Raw genomic sequence first — 12,250 nt, forward strand, 5'->3', positions numbered from 1 at the left:
ATGAATTCTTTGTTCTTTTTAACACAAAGGCATGGCATCATGTAGACTAGAGTTGACACAGTGGCTGAAAATGGCGAAACTTCACTTGAGCTTCCCCCCTCAAAAAAAGTCATACAGTATATATATTTTAATTTTATTTAGAAGTGTTTTTACTTTTTATAGCAATTATTTTGTTCTTACTCTAATATTGAGCAACTTGAGCTGTGGCTGTGGGTATAGTCTAGGTTCTATTTATTTTAATTTTATATAATATTTGTTATTCATTCATTCATTCATTTTCCATGCCGCTTATTCCTCACGAGGGTCGCGGGGGTGCTGGAGCCTATCCCAACTAACTACGGGCAGTAGGCAGGGGACACCCTGAACTGGTTGCCAGCCAATCGCAGGGCACAAGGAGACATACAACCATTCACGCACACACTCATACCTACGGACAATTTTGAGTGTTCAATCAGCCTACCATGCATGTTTTTGGGATGTGGGAGGAAACCGGAGTTCCCGGAGGAAACCCACGCAGGCACGGGGAGAACATGCAAACCCCACACAGGAAGGCCGAAGCCCGGGATTGAACCCCTGATCTCAGAACTGTGAGGCAGACGTGCTAACCACTCAGCCACCGTGCCGCCATAATATTAGTTATTTTTTGTTAATTTATTTATTTTCACATTATATTCATGTTCCAATTTGCAAATATGTTTTGAAAAAATCCTGTTCAATGGATTTTTATTTTGATTTTTTTTTAAACCCATACATCTCAAAATTTTGGAGCTAAAATTGCAATACCGTGATACCGTGAAACCGCGGTATTTTTGCTCACGGTTATCGTACCGTGAAAATCTCATACCGGCACATGCCTACTTATAACACTCATCTTTGTGCATGGTTCTTGACGTGTACTAGCAACAATAACGTAAATTTTCTTGCTGTTAATTTATGTTCAACACTTACGAGGTCATCCTGATAATTCTAGGAAAAGCACCTTGTCAGAGTTACCGCAAAACGCATAAAAATACCGCAATGATTTAATCTCTGAATTAATACATATCATTGTTTCTCTGCTGTTACTACCAAGAATTTGGGTGAGTTTTGATTTTCTGCATTGCAGAACGTCTGAGAAGCCTTGCAGCTTTTTCTCTTGAAAGCAAAGTTGTTAAAAAATAAGCTACACTGACGAATATTTAAAGAGATGAACATCATTCACTTTTTGAATTTCAATTCAAACCAACAAAATAGTCTGAAGGACAAATAGTCCCAAAAAATTGAAAGATGCTTCCTGCTTGTCAGTTCAAGGTCAGACACATTCCTCACCAACTCAGATTTACATCGAATATGCAGTTTGATCCATCGGTCGCTAGTTAAAGCCGCTAACTGCTAATTGCTAATACCTACACGAGCGTATCGATTGAGTCTCAAAGCGGCTGAATGATGACGGACGGGCCAGGACGCGGCGTCCCGTCAGTGGCGCCACAAAAGTACAACGCGGTCAGGTGTAATTAACGCTAACGTGCGTGTTTAATTGATCAATAATGACGGACAGATGGGACAGCCGTGAATAGAGTGTTCGGGGAAAAGGGGAAAAAAAACAGGAGCACTTAGGCGAGCAATTAATATGTCAAAGGAAGCGAGGGAAAATGCCGATAACATAAATGTAAGAACAGCTCGGAGGGCTGTTACTTAGGATTATCGTCATTGATTGGCTCCTTATGCCAGTGTGTGACTTTCATGTTAATAATGCAATTGATTCGTTACACCGAGCAGATTTTGATAGACAAAAAAGATGTTAAGTCCCGGCTGTTTCCTCGTCTACTTACAAGCGTTATCGATCTCGAGGATGGACGGCGTTTCCGACTTTGTGCATCAGTGTGACGGACAAAACAACAACAGCGAACACTGGGTTCGGGTCAATACGGACATCAGCTGGGACGCGCTCATTGCTTTGGCGGGTGTTGCAGGTCATTTATGTAACATGACTGGAGCTGGAGAAGGATGTAATGAGACTAATGCAGACCTCAACCATTGTGAGATACTGTATCTACCAGACTACAGCGGTACCTCGACATACGATCGCGTCAACATACGATCCTTTCGACATCCAACGTAAAACTTGACTCGCTATTTCACTCGACATACAGTGGGGCAAATAAGTATTTAGTCAACCACTAATTGTGCAAGTTCTCCCACTTGAAAATATTAGAGACGCCTGTAATTGTCAACATGGGTAAACCTCAACCATGAGAGACAGAATGTGGAAAAAACAGAAAATCACATTGTTTGATTTTTAAAGAATTTATTTGCAAATCATGGTGGAAAATAAGTATTTGGTCAATACCAAAAGTTCATCTCAACACTTTATTATGTACCCTTTGTTTTGAATAACGGAGGCCAAACGTTTTCAGTAACTCTTCACGAGCTTTTCACACAATGTTGCTGGTATTTTGGCCCATTCCTCCATGCAGATCTCCTCTAGAGCAGTGATGTTTTGGGGCTGTCGTTGGGCAACACGGACTTTCAACTCCCTCAACAGATTTTCTATGGGGTTGAGTTCTGGAGACAGGCTAGGCCACTCAAGGACCTTGAAATGCTTCTTACGAAGCCACTCCTTTGTTGCCCTGGCTGTGTGTTTGGGATCATTATCATGCTGAAAGACCCAGCCATGTCTCATCTTCAATGCCTTGCTGATGGAAGATTTTCACTCAAAATCTCTCGATACATGGCCCCATTCATTCTTTCCTTTACACAGATCAGTCGTCCTAGTCCCTTTGCTGAAAAACAGCCCCAAAGCATGATGTTTCCACCCACGTGCTTCACAGTGGGTATGGTGTTCTTCGGATGCAATTCAGTATTCTTTCTCCTCCAAACACAAGAACCTGTGTTTCTACCAAAAAGTTCTATTTTGGTTTCGTCTTCCCATAACACATTCTCCCAGTCCTCTTCTGGATCATCCAAATGCTCTCTAGCAAACCGCAGACAAGCCTGGACGTGTACTTTTTTCAGCAGTGCAGGATTTGAGTCCCTGGCGGCGCATTGCGTTACTGATAGTAGCCTTTGTTTCTGTGCTCCCAGCTCTCTGTAGGTCATTCACTAGGTCCCCCCGTGTGGTTCTGGGATTTTTGCTCACCGTTCTAGTTGTCATTTTGACGCCACGGGGTGAGATCTTGCATGGAGCCCCAGATCAAGGGAGATTATCAGTGGTCTTGTATGTCTTCCATTTTCTAATAATTGCTCCCACAGTTGATTTCTTTACACCAAGCGTTTTACCTATTGTAGATTCAGACTTCCCAGCCTGGTGCAGGTCTAAAATTTTGTTTCTGGTGTCCTTCGACAGCTCTTTGGTCTTGGCCATAGAGGAGTTTGGAGTGTGACTGACTGAGCTTGTGGACAGGTGTCTTTTATACCGATAATGATTTAAAACAGGTGCCATTAATACAGGTAACGAGTGGAGCTTCGTTAGACCTCGTTAGAAGAAGGTAGACCTCTTTGACAGCCAGAAATCGTGCTTGTTTGTAGGTGACCAAATACTTATTTTCCACTCTAATTTGGAAATAAATTCTTTAAAAAGCAAAAAATATGATTTTCTGTTCCCCCCCCCCCACATTCTGTCTCTCATGGTTGAGGTTTACCCATGTTGACAATTACAGGCCTCTCTAATCTTTTCAAGTAGGAGAACTTGCACAATTGGCGGTTGACTAAATACTTATTTGCCCCACTGTGTGACGACATGCTCCAAATACGACTATTTATTATAGCGTCGCAATTTCACTGTTTTCTTGCAAGACGGACGCATGGCGGATTTTCTTGTGAGAGAAATCAACATGCGTCCCAAGGTTAGTGCAGGTGGTGTAAAAAAAGGAAAAAGGTGATGCTTACCATTTAAATTAAGAAGGAAATGATCCACCAGATATTAGAGGCCCCTCCCCTGCGGCGTGACTTAAGCAGGCGGCGAACTGTGTAGACAGGACCCCTGTCCACCAAGCGAGGAGGGGGAGGTGGTGCTGCATTCGGGACCAGAGGGCTTTCATGGACTGGCTTTAGTTTGGAGACATGGAAGGCTGGGTGAACTTTCATAGACCTGGGTAGTTGGAGTCGGACAGCTGATGGGCTGATGATCTTCTCGATGGGAAATGGACCAATGAACCTGGGTGCCAGTTTACGTGATTCTACCTGGAGTGGCAGGTCCCGGGAAAAAAGCCATACCTTCTGGCCCACGTGGTATGCAGGGGCTGCGGTCCCGTCGTCAGTTGGCTCTGATGGCATAACTAGAAACAGACTTTAAAAGAGCGGTACGGGCTTGAGAACAGATTCGGTGACATCGCCGTACACATGCTTGGGCGGAAAGGCAGGAAGCGTCTCCCTCTTGGCTGGCGAACAGGGGCGGTTGATAGTGGAAGACAAGTGTGAAAGAGAGACAGGCCGGTGGAAGAGCTGGGAAGCACAGCAGATGTTGCGCCCAAGAATGGGGGTTGAGTGAAGCCATGCAGCGAAGGGATGTCTCAAGCTCTTGGTTGAGCCTTTCCGACTGGCCGTTAGACTGGGGGTGATAGCCTGACGTGAGGCTCGCTGTGGCTCCCAGGAGGCCACAGAACTCCTTCCAGAAGGAGGATGCAAACTGCGGACCCCGGTCAGATACAACATCCCTTAGTAGTCCGTGAATTCAGAACACCTGCTCCATAACCACCTGTGCTGTCTTCTTAGCAGTGGGCAATCTTGCTGAACCTGTCCACAACCGTGAGGATGACAGTGTTTCCTTCAGAAGGAGGGAGTCCAGTGACAAAGTCCATTGATATATGGGACCAGGGTATTTTGGGGACTGGCAGGGGTTGGAGCAAGCCGGCTGGGGAACGGCTGGTAGTCTTGTTCTGGCTACAGGTGGGGCAGGCTTTCACGAAGTCTTGGACGTCTGTTCTCAACGATGGCCACCAGAATCGCTGGGAGAGCAGGTGGATGGTGTGTGTGACACCAGGGTGACAAGCCAGGTGGAAGTTGTGGCCCCACTGGATCACGTGGGACCTCAGATTATCAGGAACAAAGAGGCGATCGGTGGGGCAGGCGCTGGGGCAAGGCTGATCCCGGATGGCTTCTTTGACCTGCTCCTGAATGTCCCATGTAAGCGTGGCAACTAGGCAGGAATCCGGGATGATGGGCTTGGAATCCTCTACTAGTGCTTCATCCTTCTGGAATAATTGAGAGAGGGCATCGGGCTTTGCATTCCGGGTAACCGGGGCGGTAAGAGAGGGTGAAATTGAAATGTGTGAAGAATAGGGACCACCGGGCCTGCCGTGGGTTCAACCGCCGAGCTGTTCTTATGTATTCAAGGTTCTTGCGGTCGGTTCACACCAGAAACGGAATGGTTGATCCTTCAAACCAATGTCGCCATTCTTCCAGAGCGAGTTTCGCAACTGGCAGCTCGCGATTCCCAATGTCATAATTCTGCTCTGCCGGAGACAGTTGGCGCACGGATGTAACTTGCCATCCGATGCTGCGCGCTGTAAAAGCACAGCCCCGACCCCCCACGTCGGACGCATCCACCTCTACCACAAATTGTCACTCTGGGTCGGGCATTTGGAGGATTGGGGCAGAAGTGAAGCGTGCCTTAAGCGTCTCGAAGGTCTTGTCAGCTGCTGGAGTCCACCTGAACAGAACCTTTGTGCTGGTAAGGGCTGTGCGGGGAGATGCCACTGTGTTGTAATTCCGGATGAATCGTCTGTCGAAGCTGGCAAAGCCCAAGAATTATTGAAGTTTTTTGCGGTTCTCCGGTACAGGCCAGGATGTAACTGCCGTCACTTTTGCAGGGTCCATTTGAAGACTTCCCTCTGCCACTATCTGTCCCAGAAATGATACCGATCTGGCGTGGAATTCACATTTCTCTGCTTTGACAGCCTTTTAGGTAAATATTTCAAGCTAAATTTACGCTAATTGTTTCCATTAATTTCATTTTTTCCCACAATGTCTCAAAGTGCATGCATGGTGCTATTTTATATAATAATTACCTTGAATCCTCGACCAAATCACTCGAGACACTCCTGCCTGCTTTCGTCCTGTTTCCACCTAAATCTGGCGTTAGAACGCAGCATGTGTTTAAGCTGCCAAGACGCTATGTCTAGCCCGGCCCCCTACTGGAAGCTGTGGCACAATGTCTGTAGGAGATGTCTCGTCAACTAATAGTGAAGTCTATGACCAGTGTTGGGCACGTTACTTTCAAAAAGTAATTAGTTATAGTTACTCACTACTTCTTCCAAAAAGTAACTGAGTTAGAAACTAAATTACTCTATGGGAAAGTAACTATTTCCGTTACTTTAAAAAGAAGTTGTTGTGGGTCAAAGAATTTGAAATTTTACGAGCAGTATTCGAGTCAGTTGAACAGAGAAGAACAGACAGGTAGTTGTGTAATAGAACCTTGTAATATTTATTGCACCTCACCAGCAACAGATTTATCCTACACTAAACAGATTTGAATTGCTTACCACAAATGTCGACAAAAGCTTTGACCCCGGACATAAATTACAATATGACGTTCTTTCCTTTAATTTCGACCAACTTGAAATAGTGTTTATATCTCCACCTCGTAAAGGACAAATTTTACTCTGAATGCTCTGCCATCATATCCCTCTGCATCTGTTTAGCGTGTGTGTGTTTGCCCCACACGCTTTTCCGGTTTGTGTGTGAAAACACCGGCTCTGAAGTACGTGCACTATTAGGCTCGAGCGTTTACGTCACAGAATGTGGGATCACTAGGCCTGTCGCGATAACAAATTTTAGTGTGCGATAATTATTCTCATAAATTACTGCGATATGCGATATTATTGCGCCCCCCCCTTTTTTTTTAACCAATTTACAATAACAGTAAGAATACAGTATATATTAATTGATCAAGTACACCCATTTAAACGCGATAAATATTTACTCTTAAATTCAAAAATACTTAAGAAATCACAACTAAAAACAATAAACCATGCCTCTTGACTAAAAAAACAACAATATTGATATCGCACAGAAACACAGAATAAATAAAATGTGTTTTAAAAAAAAAAAAAAAAAATTGCACTTAATAACTTAAGCATTTAGGCAGATGAAAAATTTTCCCGTCATAGCTTCTGCAATGGTGTTCCATAGGGATGCAACGATACAGTTAAGTCATGGTTCGGTACAATTTTTGATACGGGGGACACGATTTTCGATCCGATTCACTACATTTAATGCTCTGTAAAAAAAAAAACAATTATATTTTTTTTAGGGCTGTCAAACGATAAAATTTTTTAATCGAGTTAATTACAGCTTAAAAATTAATTAATCGTAATTAATCACAATTAATCGCAATTCAAACCATCTATAAAATATGCCATATTTTTCTGTAAATTATTGTTGGAATGGAAAGATAAGACGAGATGGATATATACATTCAACATACGGTACATAAGGACTGTATTTGCTTATTATAACAATAAATCAACAAGATGGCATTAACATTATTAACATTCTGTTAAAGTGATCCATGGATAGAAAGACTTGTAGTTCTTAAAAGATGAATATTAGTACAAGTTATAGAAATGTTATATTAAAACGCCTCTTAATGTTTTCGTTTTAATAAAATTTGTAAAATTTTCAATCAAAAAATATACTAGTAGCCCTATTCTCTCCTCAATGTGTGTGAGTACACAAATTGACAGATAGCGAACATAAGTTCCAAAAAGAAATCAGACGGTGTGGCAAAGTTGCATGGGCTTTACTGAAGTCATTTCTTTTTGACAGGAGCACGTTTCTTGTATTTTTGTAAAACTGAAAATAACAAGGCAATGTGTCAATAACTTGCATAAATCACAAAATAACATAAAATGTACACACACGTGTCCATTTGAGCAGTAGCACTAGCCAATTAGCTCACAAGCATCTAACAATGTAACTGCATTTCACCATATATATGAACAAATTCAAATACACGTCATCAATAACTATCTAATGCTCATGAATATAAACAAAGGAGGAATATAACTCACAAGCGGTGCATGTATTAGACACAAACAGTGTGATGGGGCTATGAGAACTGCCACTGAATACTGGATGCGGACGTTAGCTGGTCTGAATAGCACTGTCTATTAGTGTGAGTTCGCGTCGACATTTTATCACGTCAGAAAAGCGCGCCGAAACCCAAATAATCAGCTACACTGAATCGCCAGCAGAGGGCGACATTACGCCACATAAGATATGCAAGTCACACCCAAGCGCCAGCAGAGGGCGGAAAAACTCCATAAAACACAATTAACAAGTTGGCCTTTCACTGTACTGACATTTAAATCTGTCTGAGCGGGCCTAGTGCGTTAATTGCGTCAAATATTTTAACGTGATTAATTTTTTTAAAAAAATTAACGCCCGTTAACGCGATAATTTTGACAGCCCTAATTTTTTTGTTGTTGGTTTTTTTTTTTTTTTTTTTTTTTTTTTTGCTAACGGGCAAAAATTAAATTGCCATCATATAAACATGCATTTTAGTGCATAATATTTATGTGCTTACTTCTTACTGATCTGAAAAAAATTTGTATAAAAGTGCTGAGAACAATCTTTACTGTTTGTAAAGTAAGGCAGGGCACACTGTTGATTGCTACAGCTCTCTTAGCAGCTAGGTTTACTACATGAGCAAGACATCCTATTTGTGGTCAGAATCCATCTGTGTCACGTACTGAATTCACAATATTTGCAACATTATCTGTAGTCACTGGTATGGATTGATTTGGCCCTCTTAACTTCCCTTCAGTCATGACAGTTTAGAATTCATCGATGTAGTATATGGACAACGTGTCCCATAATCACTCTGGGCTCACGTAGCCAATGGCATGGCACGAAGCACATCTAGTTTGCCATTTCATGATATCTAGTGTGTGCGCGCATTAAAAAAGTTAGCTAGCGCCGCTGAAGTCACGTCTGCTCATTACTATACAACACCAGCATATGACAATCGACTTTCATAAACAGGACGAGTTTGAAGCACAGCGCTCTTGATTTCATTCAGCTGTTCGTTGTCAAAGCGAGGTTGTCCGTAGCAGCCAAGTCGGTAACAATGTTTTGGCGGACTTCGTTGTAAATATCCGGCGTTGTGCCGAAAAATAGCCGCCCTGCGTGAAATGTCACTCCTGATGGGAGCGCCCACACGTCAACAACACCGGCGCGCCGTAGATGGTCCACAGTCACTGCGGAGCACTGACGCGGCCGGTATACGTTGAACAATAGGATATAATGGGAACGATTGGCTCCGGCGCTAGTTTTTGCCGGACCTGGAACGAAGATGCATTTTGCGCAGCTGGTAAAGAGGAATCCGAACTTTTAACAGCACGTCTGACGCACACGCTCGTGCACGCGAGGCGATAAATCGCAGCGGAAAAATTACCGCTTTCATTTTTATTTATCGCGCGATAAATGGAATTATTGCATATTGCGACAGGCTTAGGGATCACGTGAGATTTGACAACAACGCAGCCATATTGGAAGCAGGTCTGGCTCGCAGGAAATTAAACTTGCCAGTTCGATAAAGAGACAAACTCGTTACTAAGGCGAAGAACGGATATGTGATCAAACTTAAGGATGTGAGCAATGTTGACCCTGAGCAAGCCGAAGACAAATGGAGTAAAGATGTCGACGGGCTTCCACAAATACGCGAAATGAACATCCTGCTGTATTTATTGTTTAGTGTATGTTACTAAACTCATCAGCGATTCCGAAATTAAAAAATCACTACAAAGCTACGAACAGTTTTGCTGCGGATGGGTGCAGGACCTGCCCATTATGACCCTATCAAACGGCAACTCCATCGTTCTTGCAAAGGTAGGCTATGTGTGTTTACTATTTTCATTGCTATGAACCTGAACGCACCCTAGGTCTTGGATGACAAATAAACAGAGCAGAGTAGACTCGCTACGGCTGGTAGTTTCTTCATTTTATTCAGAGTAAGTAACGCACCGCTTTTGGCCGTCAGTAACGGTAACGGCGGAAAAAATAATTAGATTACCCAGTTACTGAAAAAATAACACCTTTATAACGGCGTTATTCCCAACACTGTCTATGACATTCCAGTTTTTATTCTTTGACAAAAAAAAATGTTTTCAATTGAAGTAAAATCAGTTAGCCAACTTGCTTTTTCCTGGTTTGCAGAGGATGGCCTTGATTTTCCTGAATGGTTCCATTGGACATGAAAGATCAATAATTCAATTGCGCTATGAGTAGCGGCCTTCTTCCTGGTTTGTGATGACCTAAAATGAAGCAGTTATATGCTTTCAGTCATTTTTGTTGTTTGTGTGGGACAACACTTCCAGGTACACCACCACAAGGTACAATAAAACTGAATTTTGAACTCTCGGCTACAAAGGAAAACCACAAAAGTGGTTAGCAGGACACTTCCTGATTTCAAGCTAACATGTCAACTAGCTTCTCAAGTAATCCACTGCCTCGCAAAACCGCATTCTAAGAAACATTCTACCTCTGGGTTAGAGCTAGGTAAACATTCTGACAGCCATTTTTTCTTTTTCACACTATTTTCTCAGCTCTGTTCATCCAAAGCGTATAAAGGTGTTAAATACTTTATAACAAGGCCACGTAATTGCACTCTGGCAGCGTTGACAGCCTCCCTCAATATTTTCCTCTCATTGCCGAAACAATATGCATATTAATATGAATATCAAATGAGACTTCGGAAAAGCTGGGAAATGAAAATCAACAAGGTGTCGTGCAGATAGACGACTTTGTGAGGAAGTAAAAGACAACGCGCCGCCCTCATAGCTTCAATTAATTCCTCATCACTGCTTTGTATTCACACTGACCGAGTCTCCTCTCAAAATTCTAACAGCAGCGTCGAACAGACGGCCAGAGGAACACCGGCTAAATGCTTATTATGATTACTCTGGAGTCGGCACGCTAAATGCTGACCTCGCGTGTGCGTTCGGTTCTGACCTTTTGGAGACATTTACTACGCAACTACCTTTTCATTCCTACAGGCAAAGTCAAGCAAATTTTCCATTGTGTGCCTAGTTCTATTGGTTCAAACAGAAGCTGTGGTTATTTGCTAGGATTCGATGACCATAATATGACTTGAGTGTGAATAAAATAGAGAAACAGGATGAAAAATTCATTTTAAGAAAACAAGGCATGGATACATTAGTGCATCCCTTGCATGAGGATGATGCTGGTAATAATTAGGAGTTATGAAGTTTGAATTACTCGGGGTCCTCATTGTTGGTGCATTATTGACCTCTAGTGGTGATGGTGAGCTTTGGCAAATAGTAATATTAAAAGTGCAATAGATTTTTCAAGCATTCCTCAACAACAAAAATAGTAAAGTTATGAGGGTTTCATTGTTCTTTTCAGAGGTTAAAAGATTAAAGATGAGCCAAAGAAATGAATCAAAATTAAAAAGATGAAAGTTGACAATTTTACCACCACCAGTAGGTGGAACCTACTTGTTTCAAACATCATACAAACAAGTAGTATGATTTTGTTCCATATAACTCAAGAGTGAGTAAAGGGATTATTATCAAATTTGCAGGATGTTTATTATATGAAACAGGTGATTAATTGCATCACATAACACTTTTACTTATGTTTTGCATTCACGTTGCGAGAATTCTTGCAATATTACTTTTTATTTTTAATCACAAATGTGCATTTTTAATTAAAAAAAAAAGAATACAAATTTTAGCGTTTTATTTGTTGAAAAAATAAAATTGAAATCATGGATATTAAATAAATTTCAGCATTGGCAAGATCATTTAGGGTGAGTATAATTTTGACAAGTTATGAAAATATAGTTTTGTGAGAAAGCGTTAAAGAAAATATTTTTAAATATATGGCGGAAAACACAGACAAGACTGAAAAAAACGTTTCTGCTCTTGCACCCCTCTTTTCAAGAAACTGCTGTATTTTAAGCCAAAACAACTGTTGTGTTTGATAAAACAATATATATAATATATATAATATATATCTGCCATAGCAGATTCATGGCGCATTAAGCCCCTGAACTATTTCGAATTCGTCCGTTTTACCCTGGAAACCCCCCTTTTACAGACGTCGCGCAACTGCTTTTGTTTCAACCCAGCCATAAAACGAAGGTAATTAATTATATTTCTTATTCAAAATGTATGTTATCTTTAGCTTAGAATCATTAATTGATGTCTAATATTTAGTTAAAAAAAAACTTTTAAAAATTATTCACTCGCATATTTTAAACTTTTAAACAAATTACGTCACAATTAAAAAAATGGTGTCTGTAAAA

This window comes from Corythoichthys intestinalis, chromosome 20, assembly GCF_030265065.1.
Source record: "Corythoichthys intestinalis isolate RoL2023-P3 chromosome 20, ASM3026506v1, whole genome shotgun sequence".
NCBI classification, from domain to species: Eukaryota; Metazoa; Chordata; class Actinopteri; order Syngnathiformes; family Syngnathidae; genus Corythoichthys; species Corythoichthys intestinalis.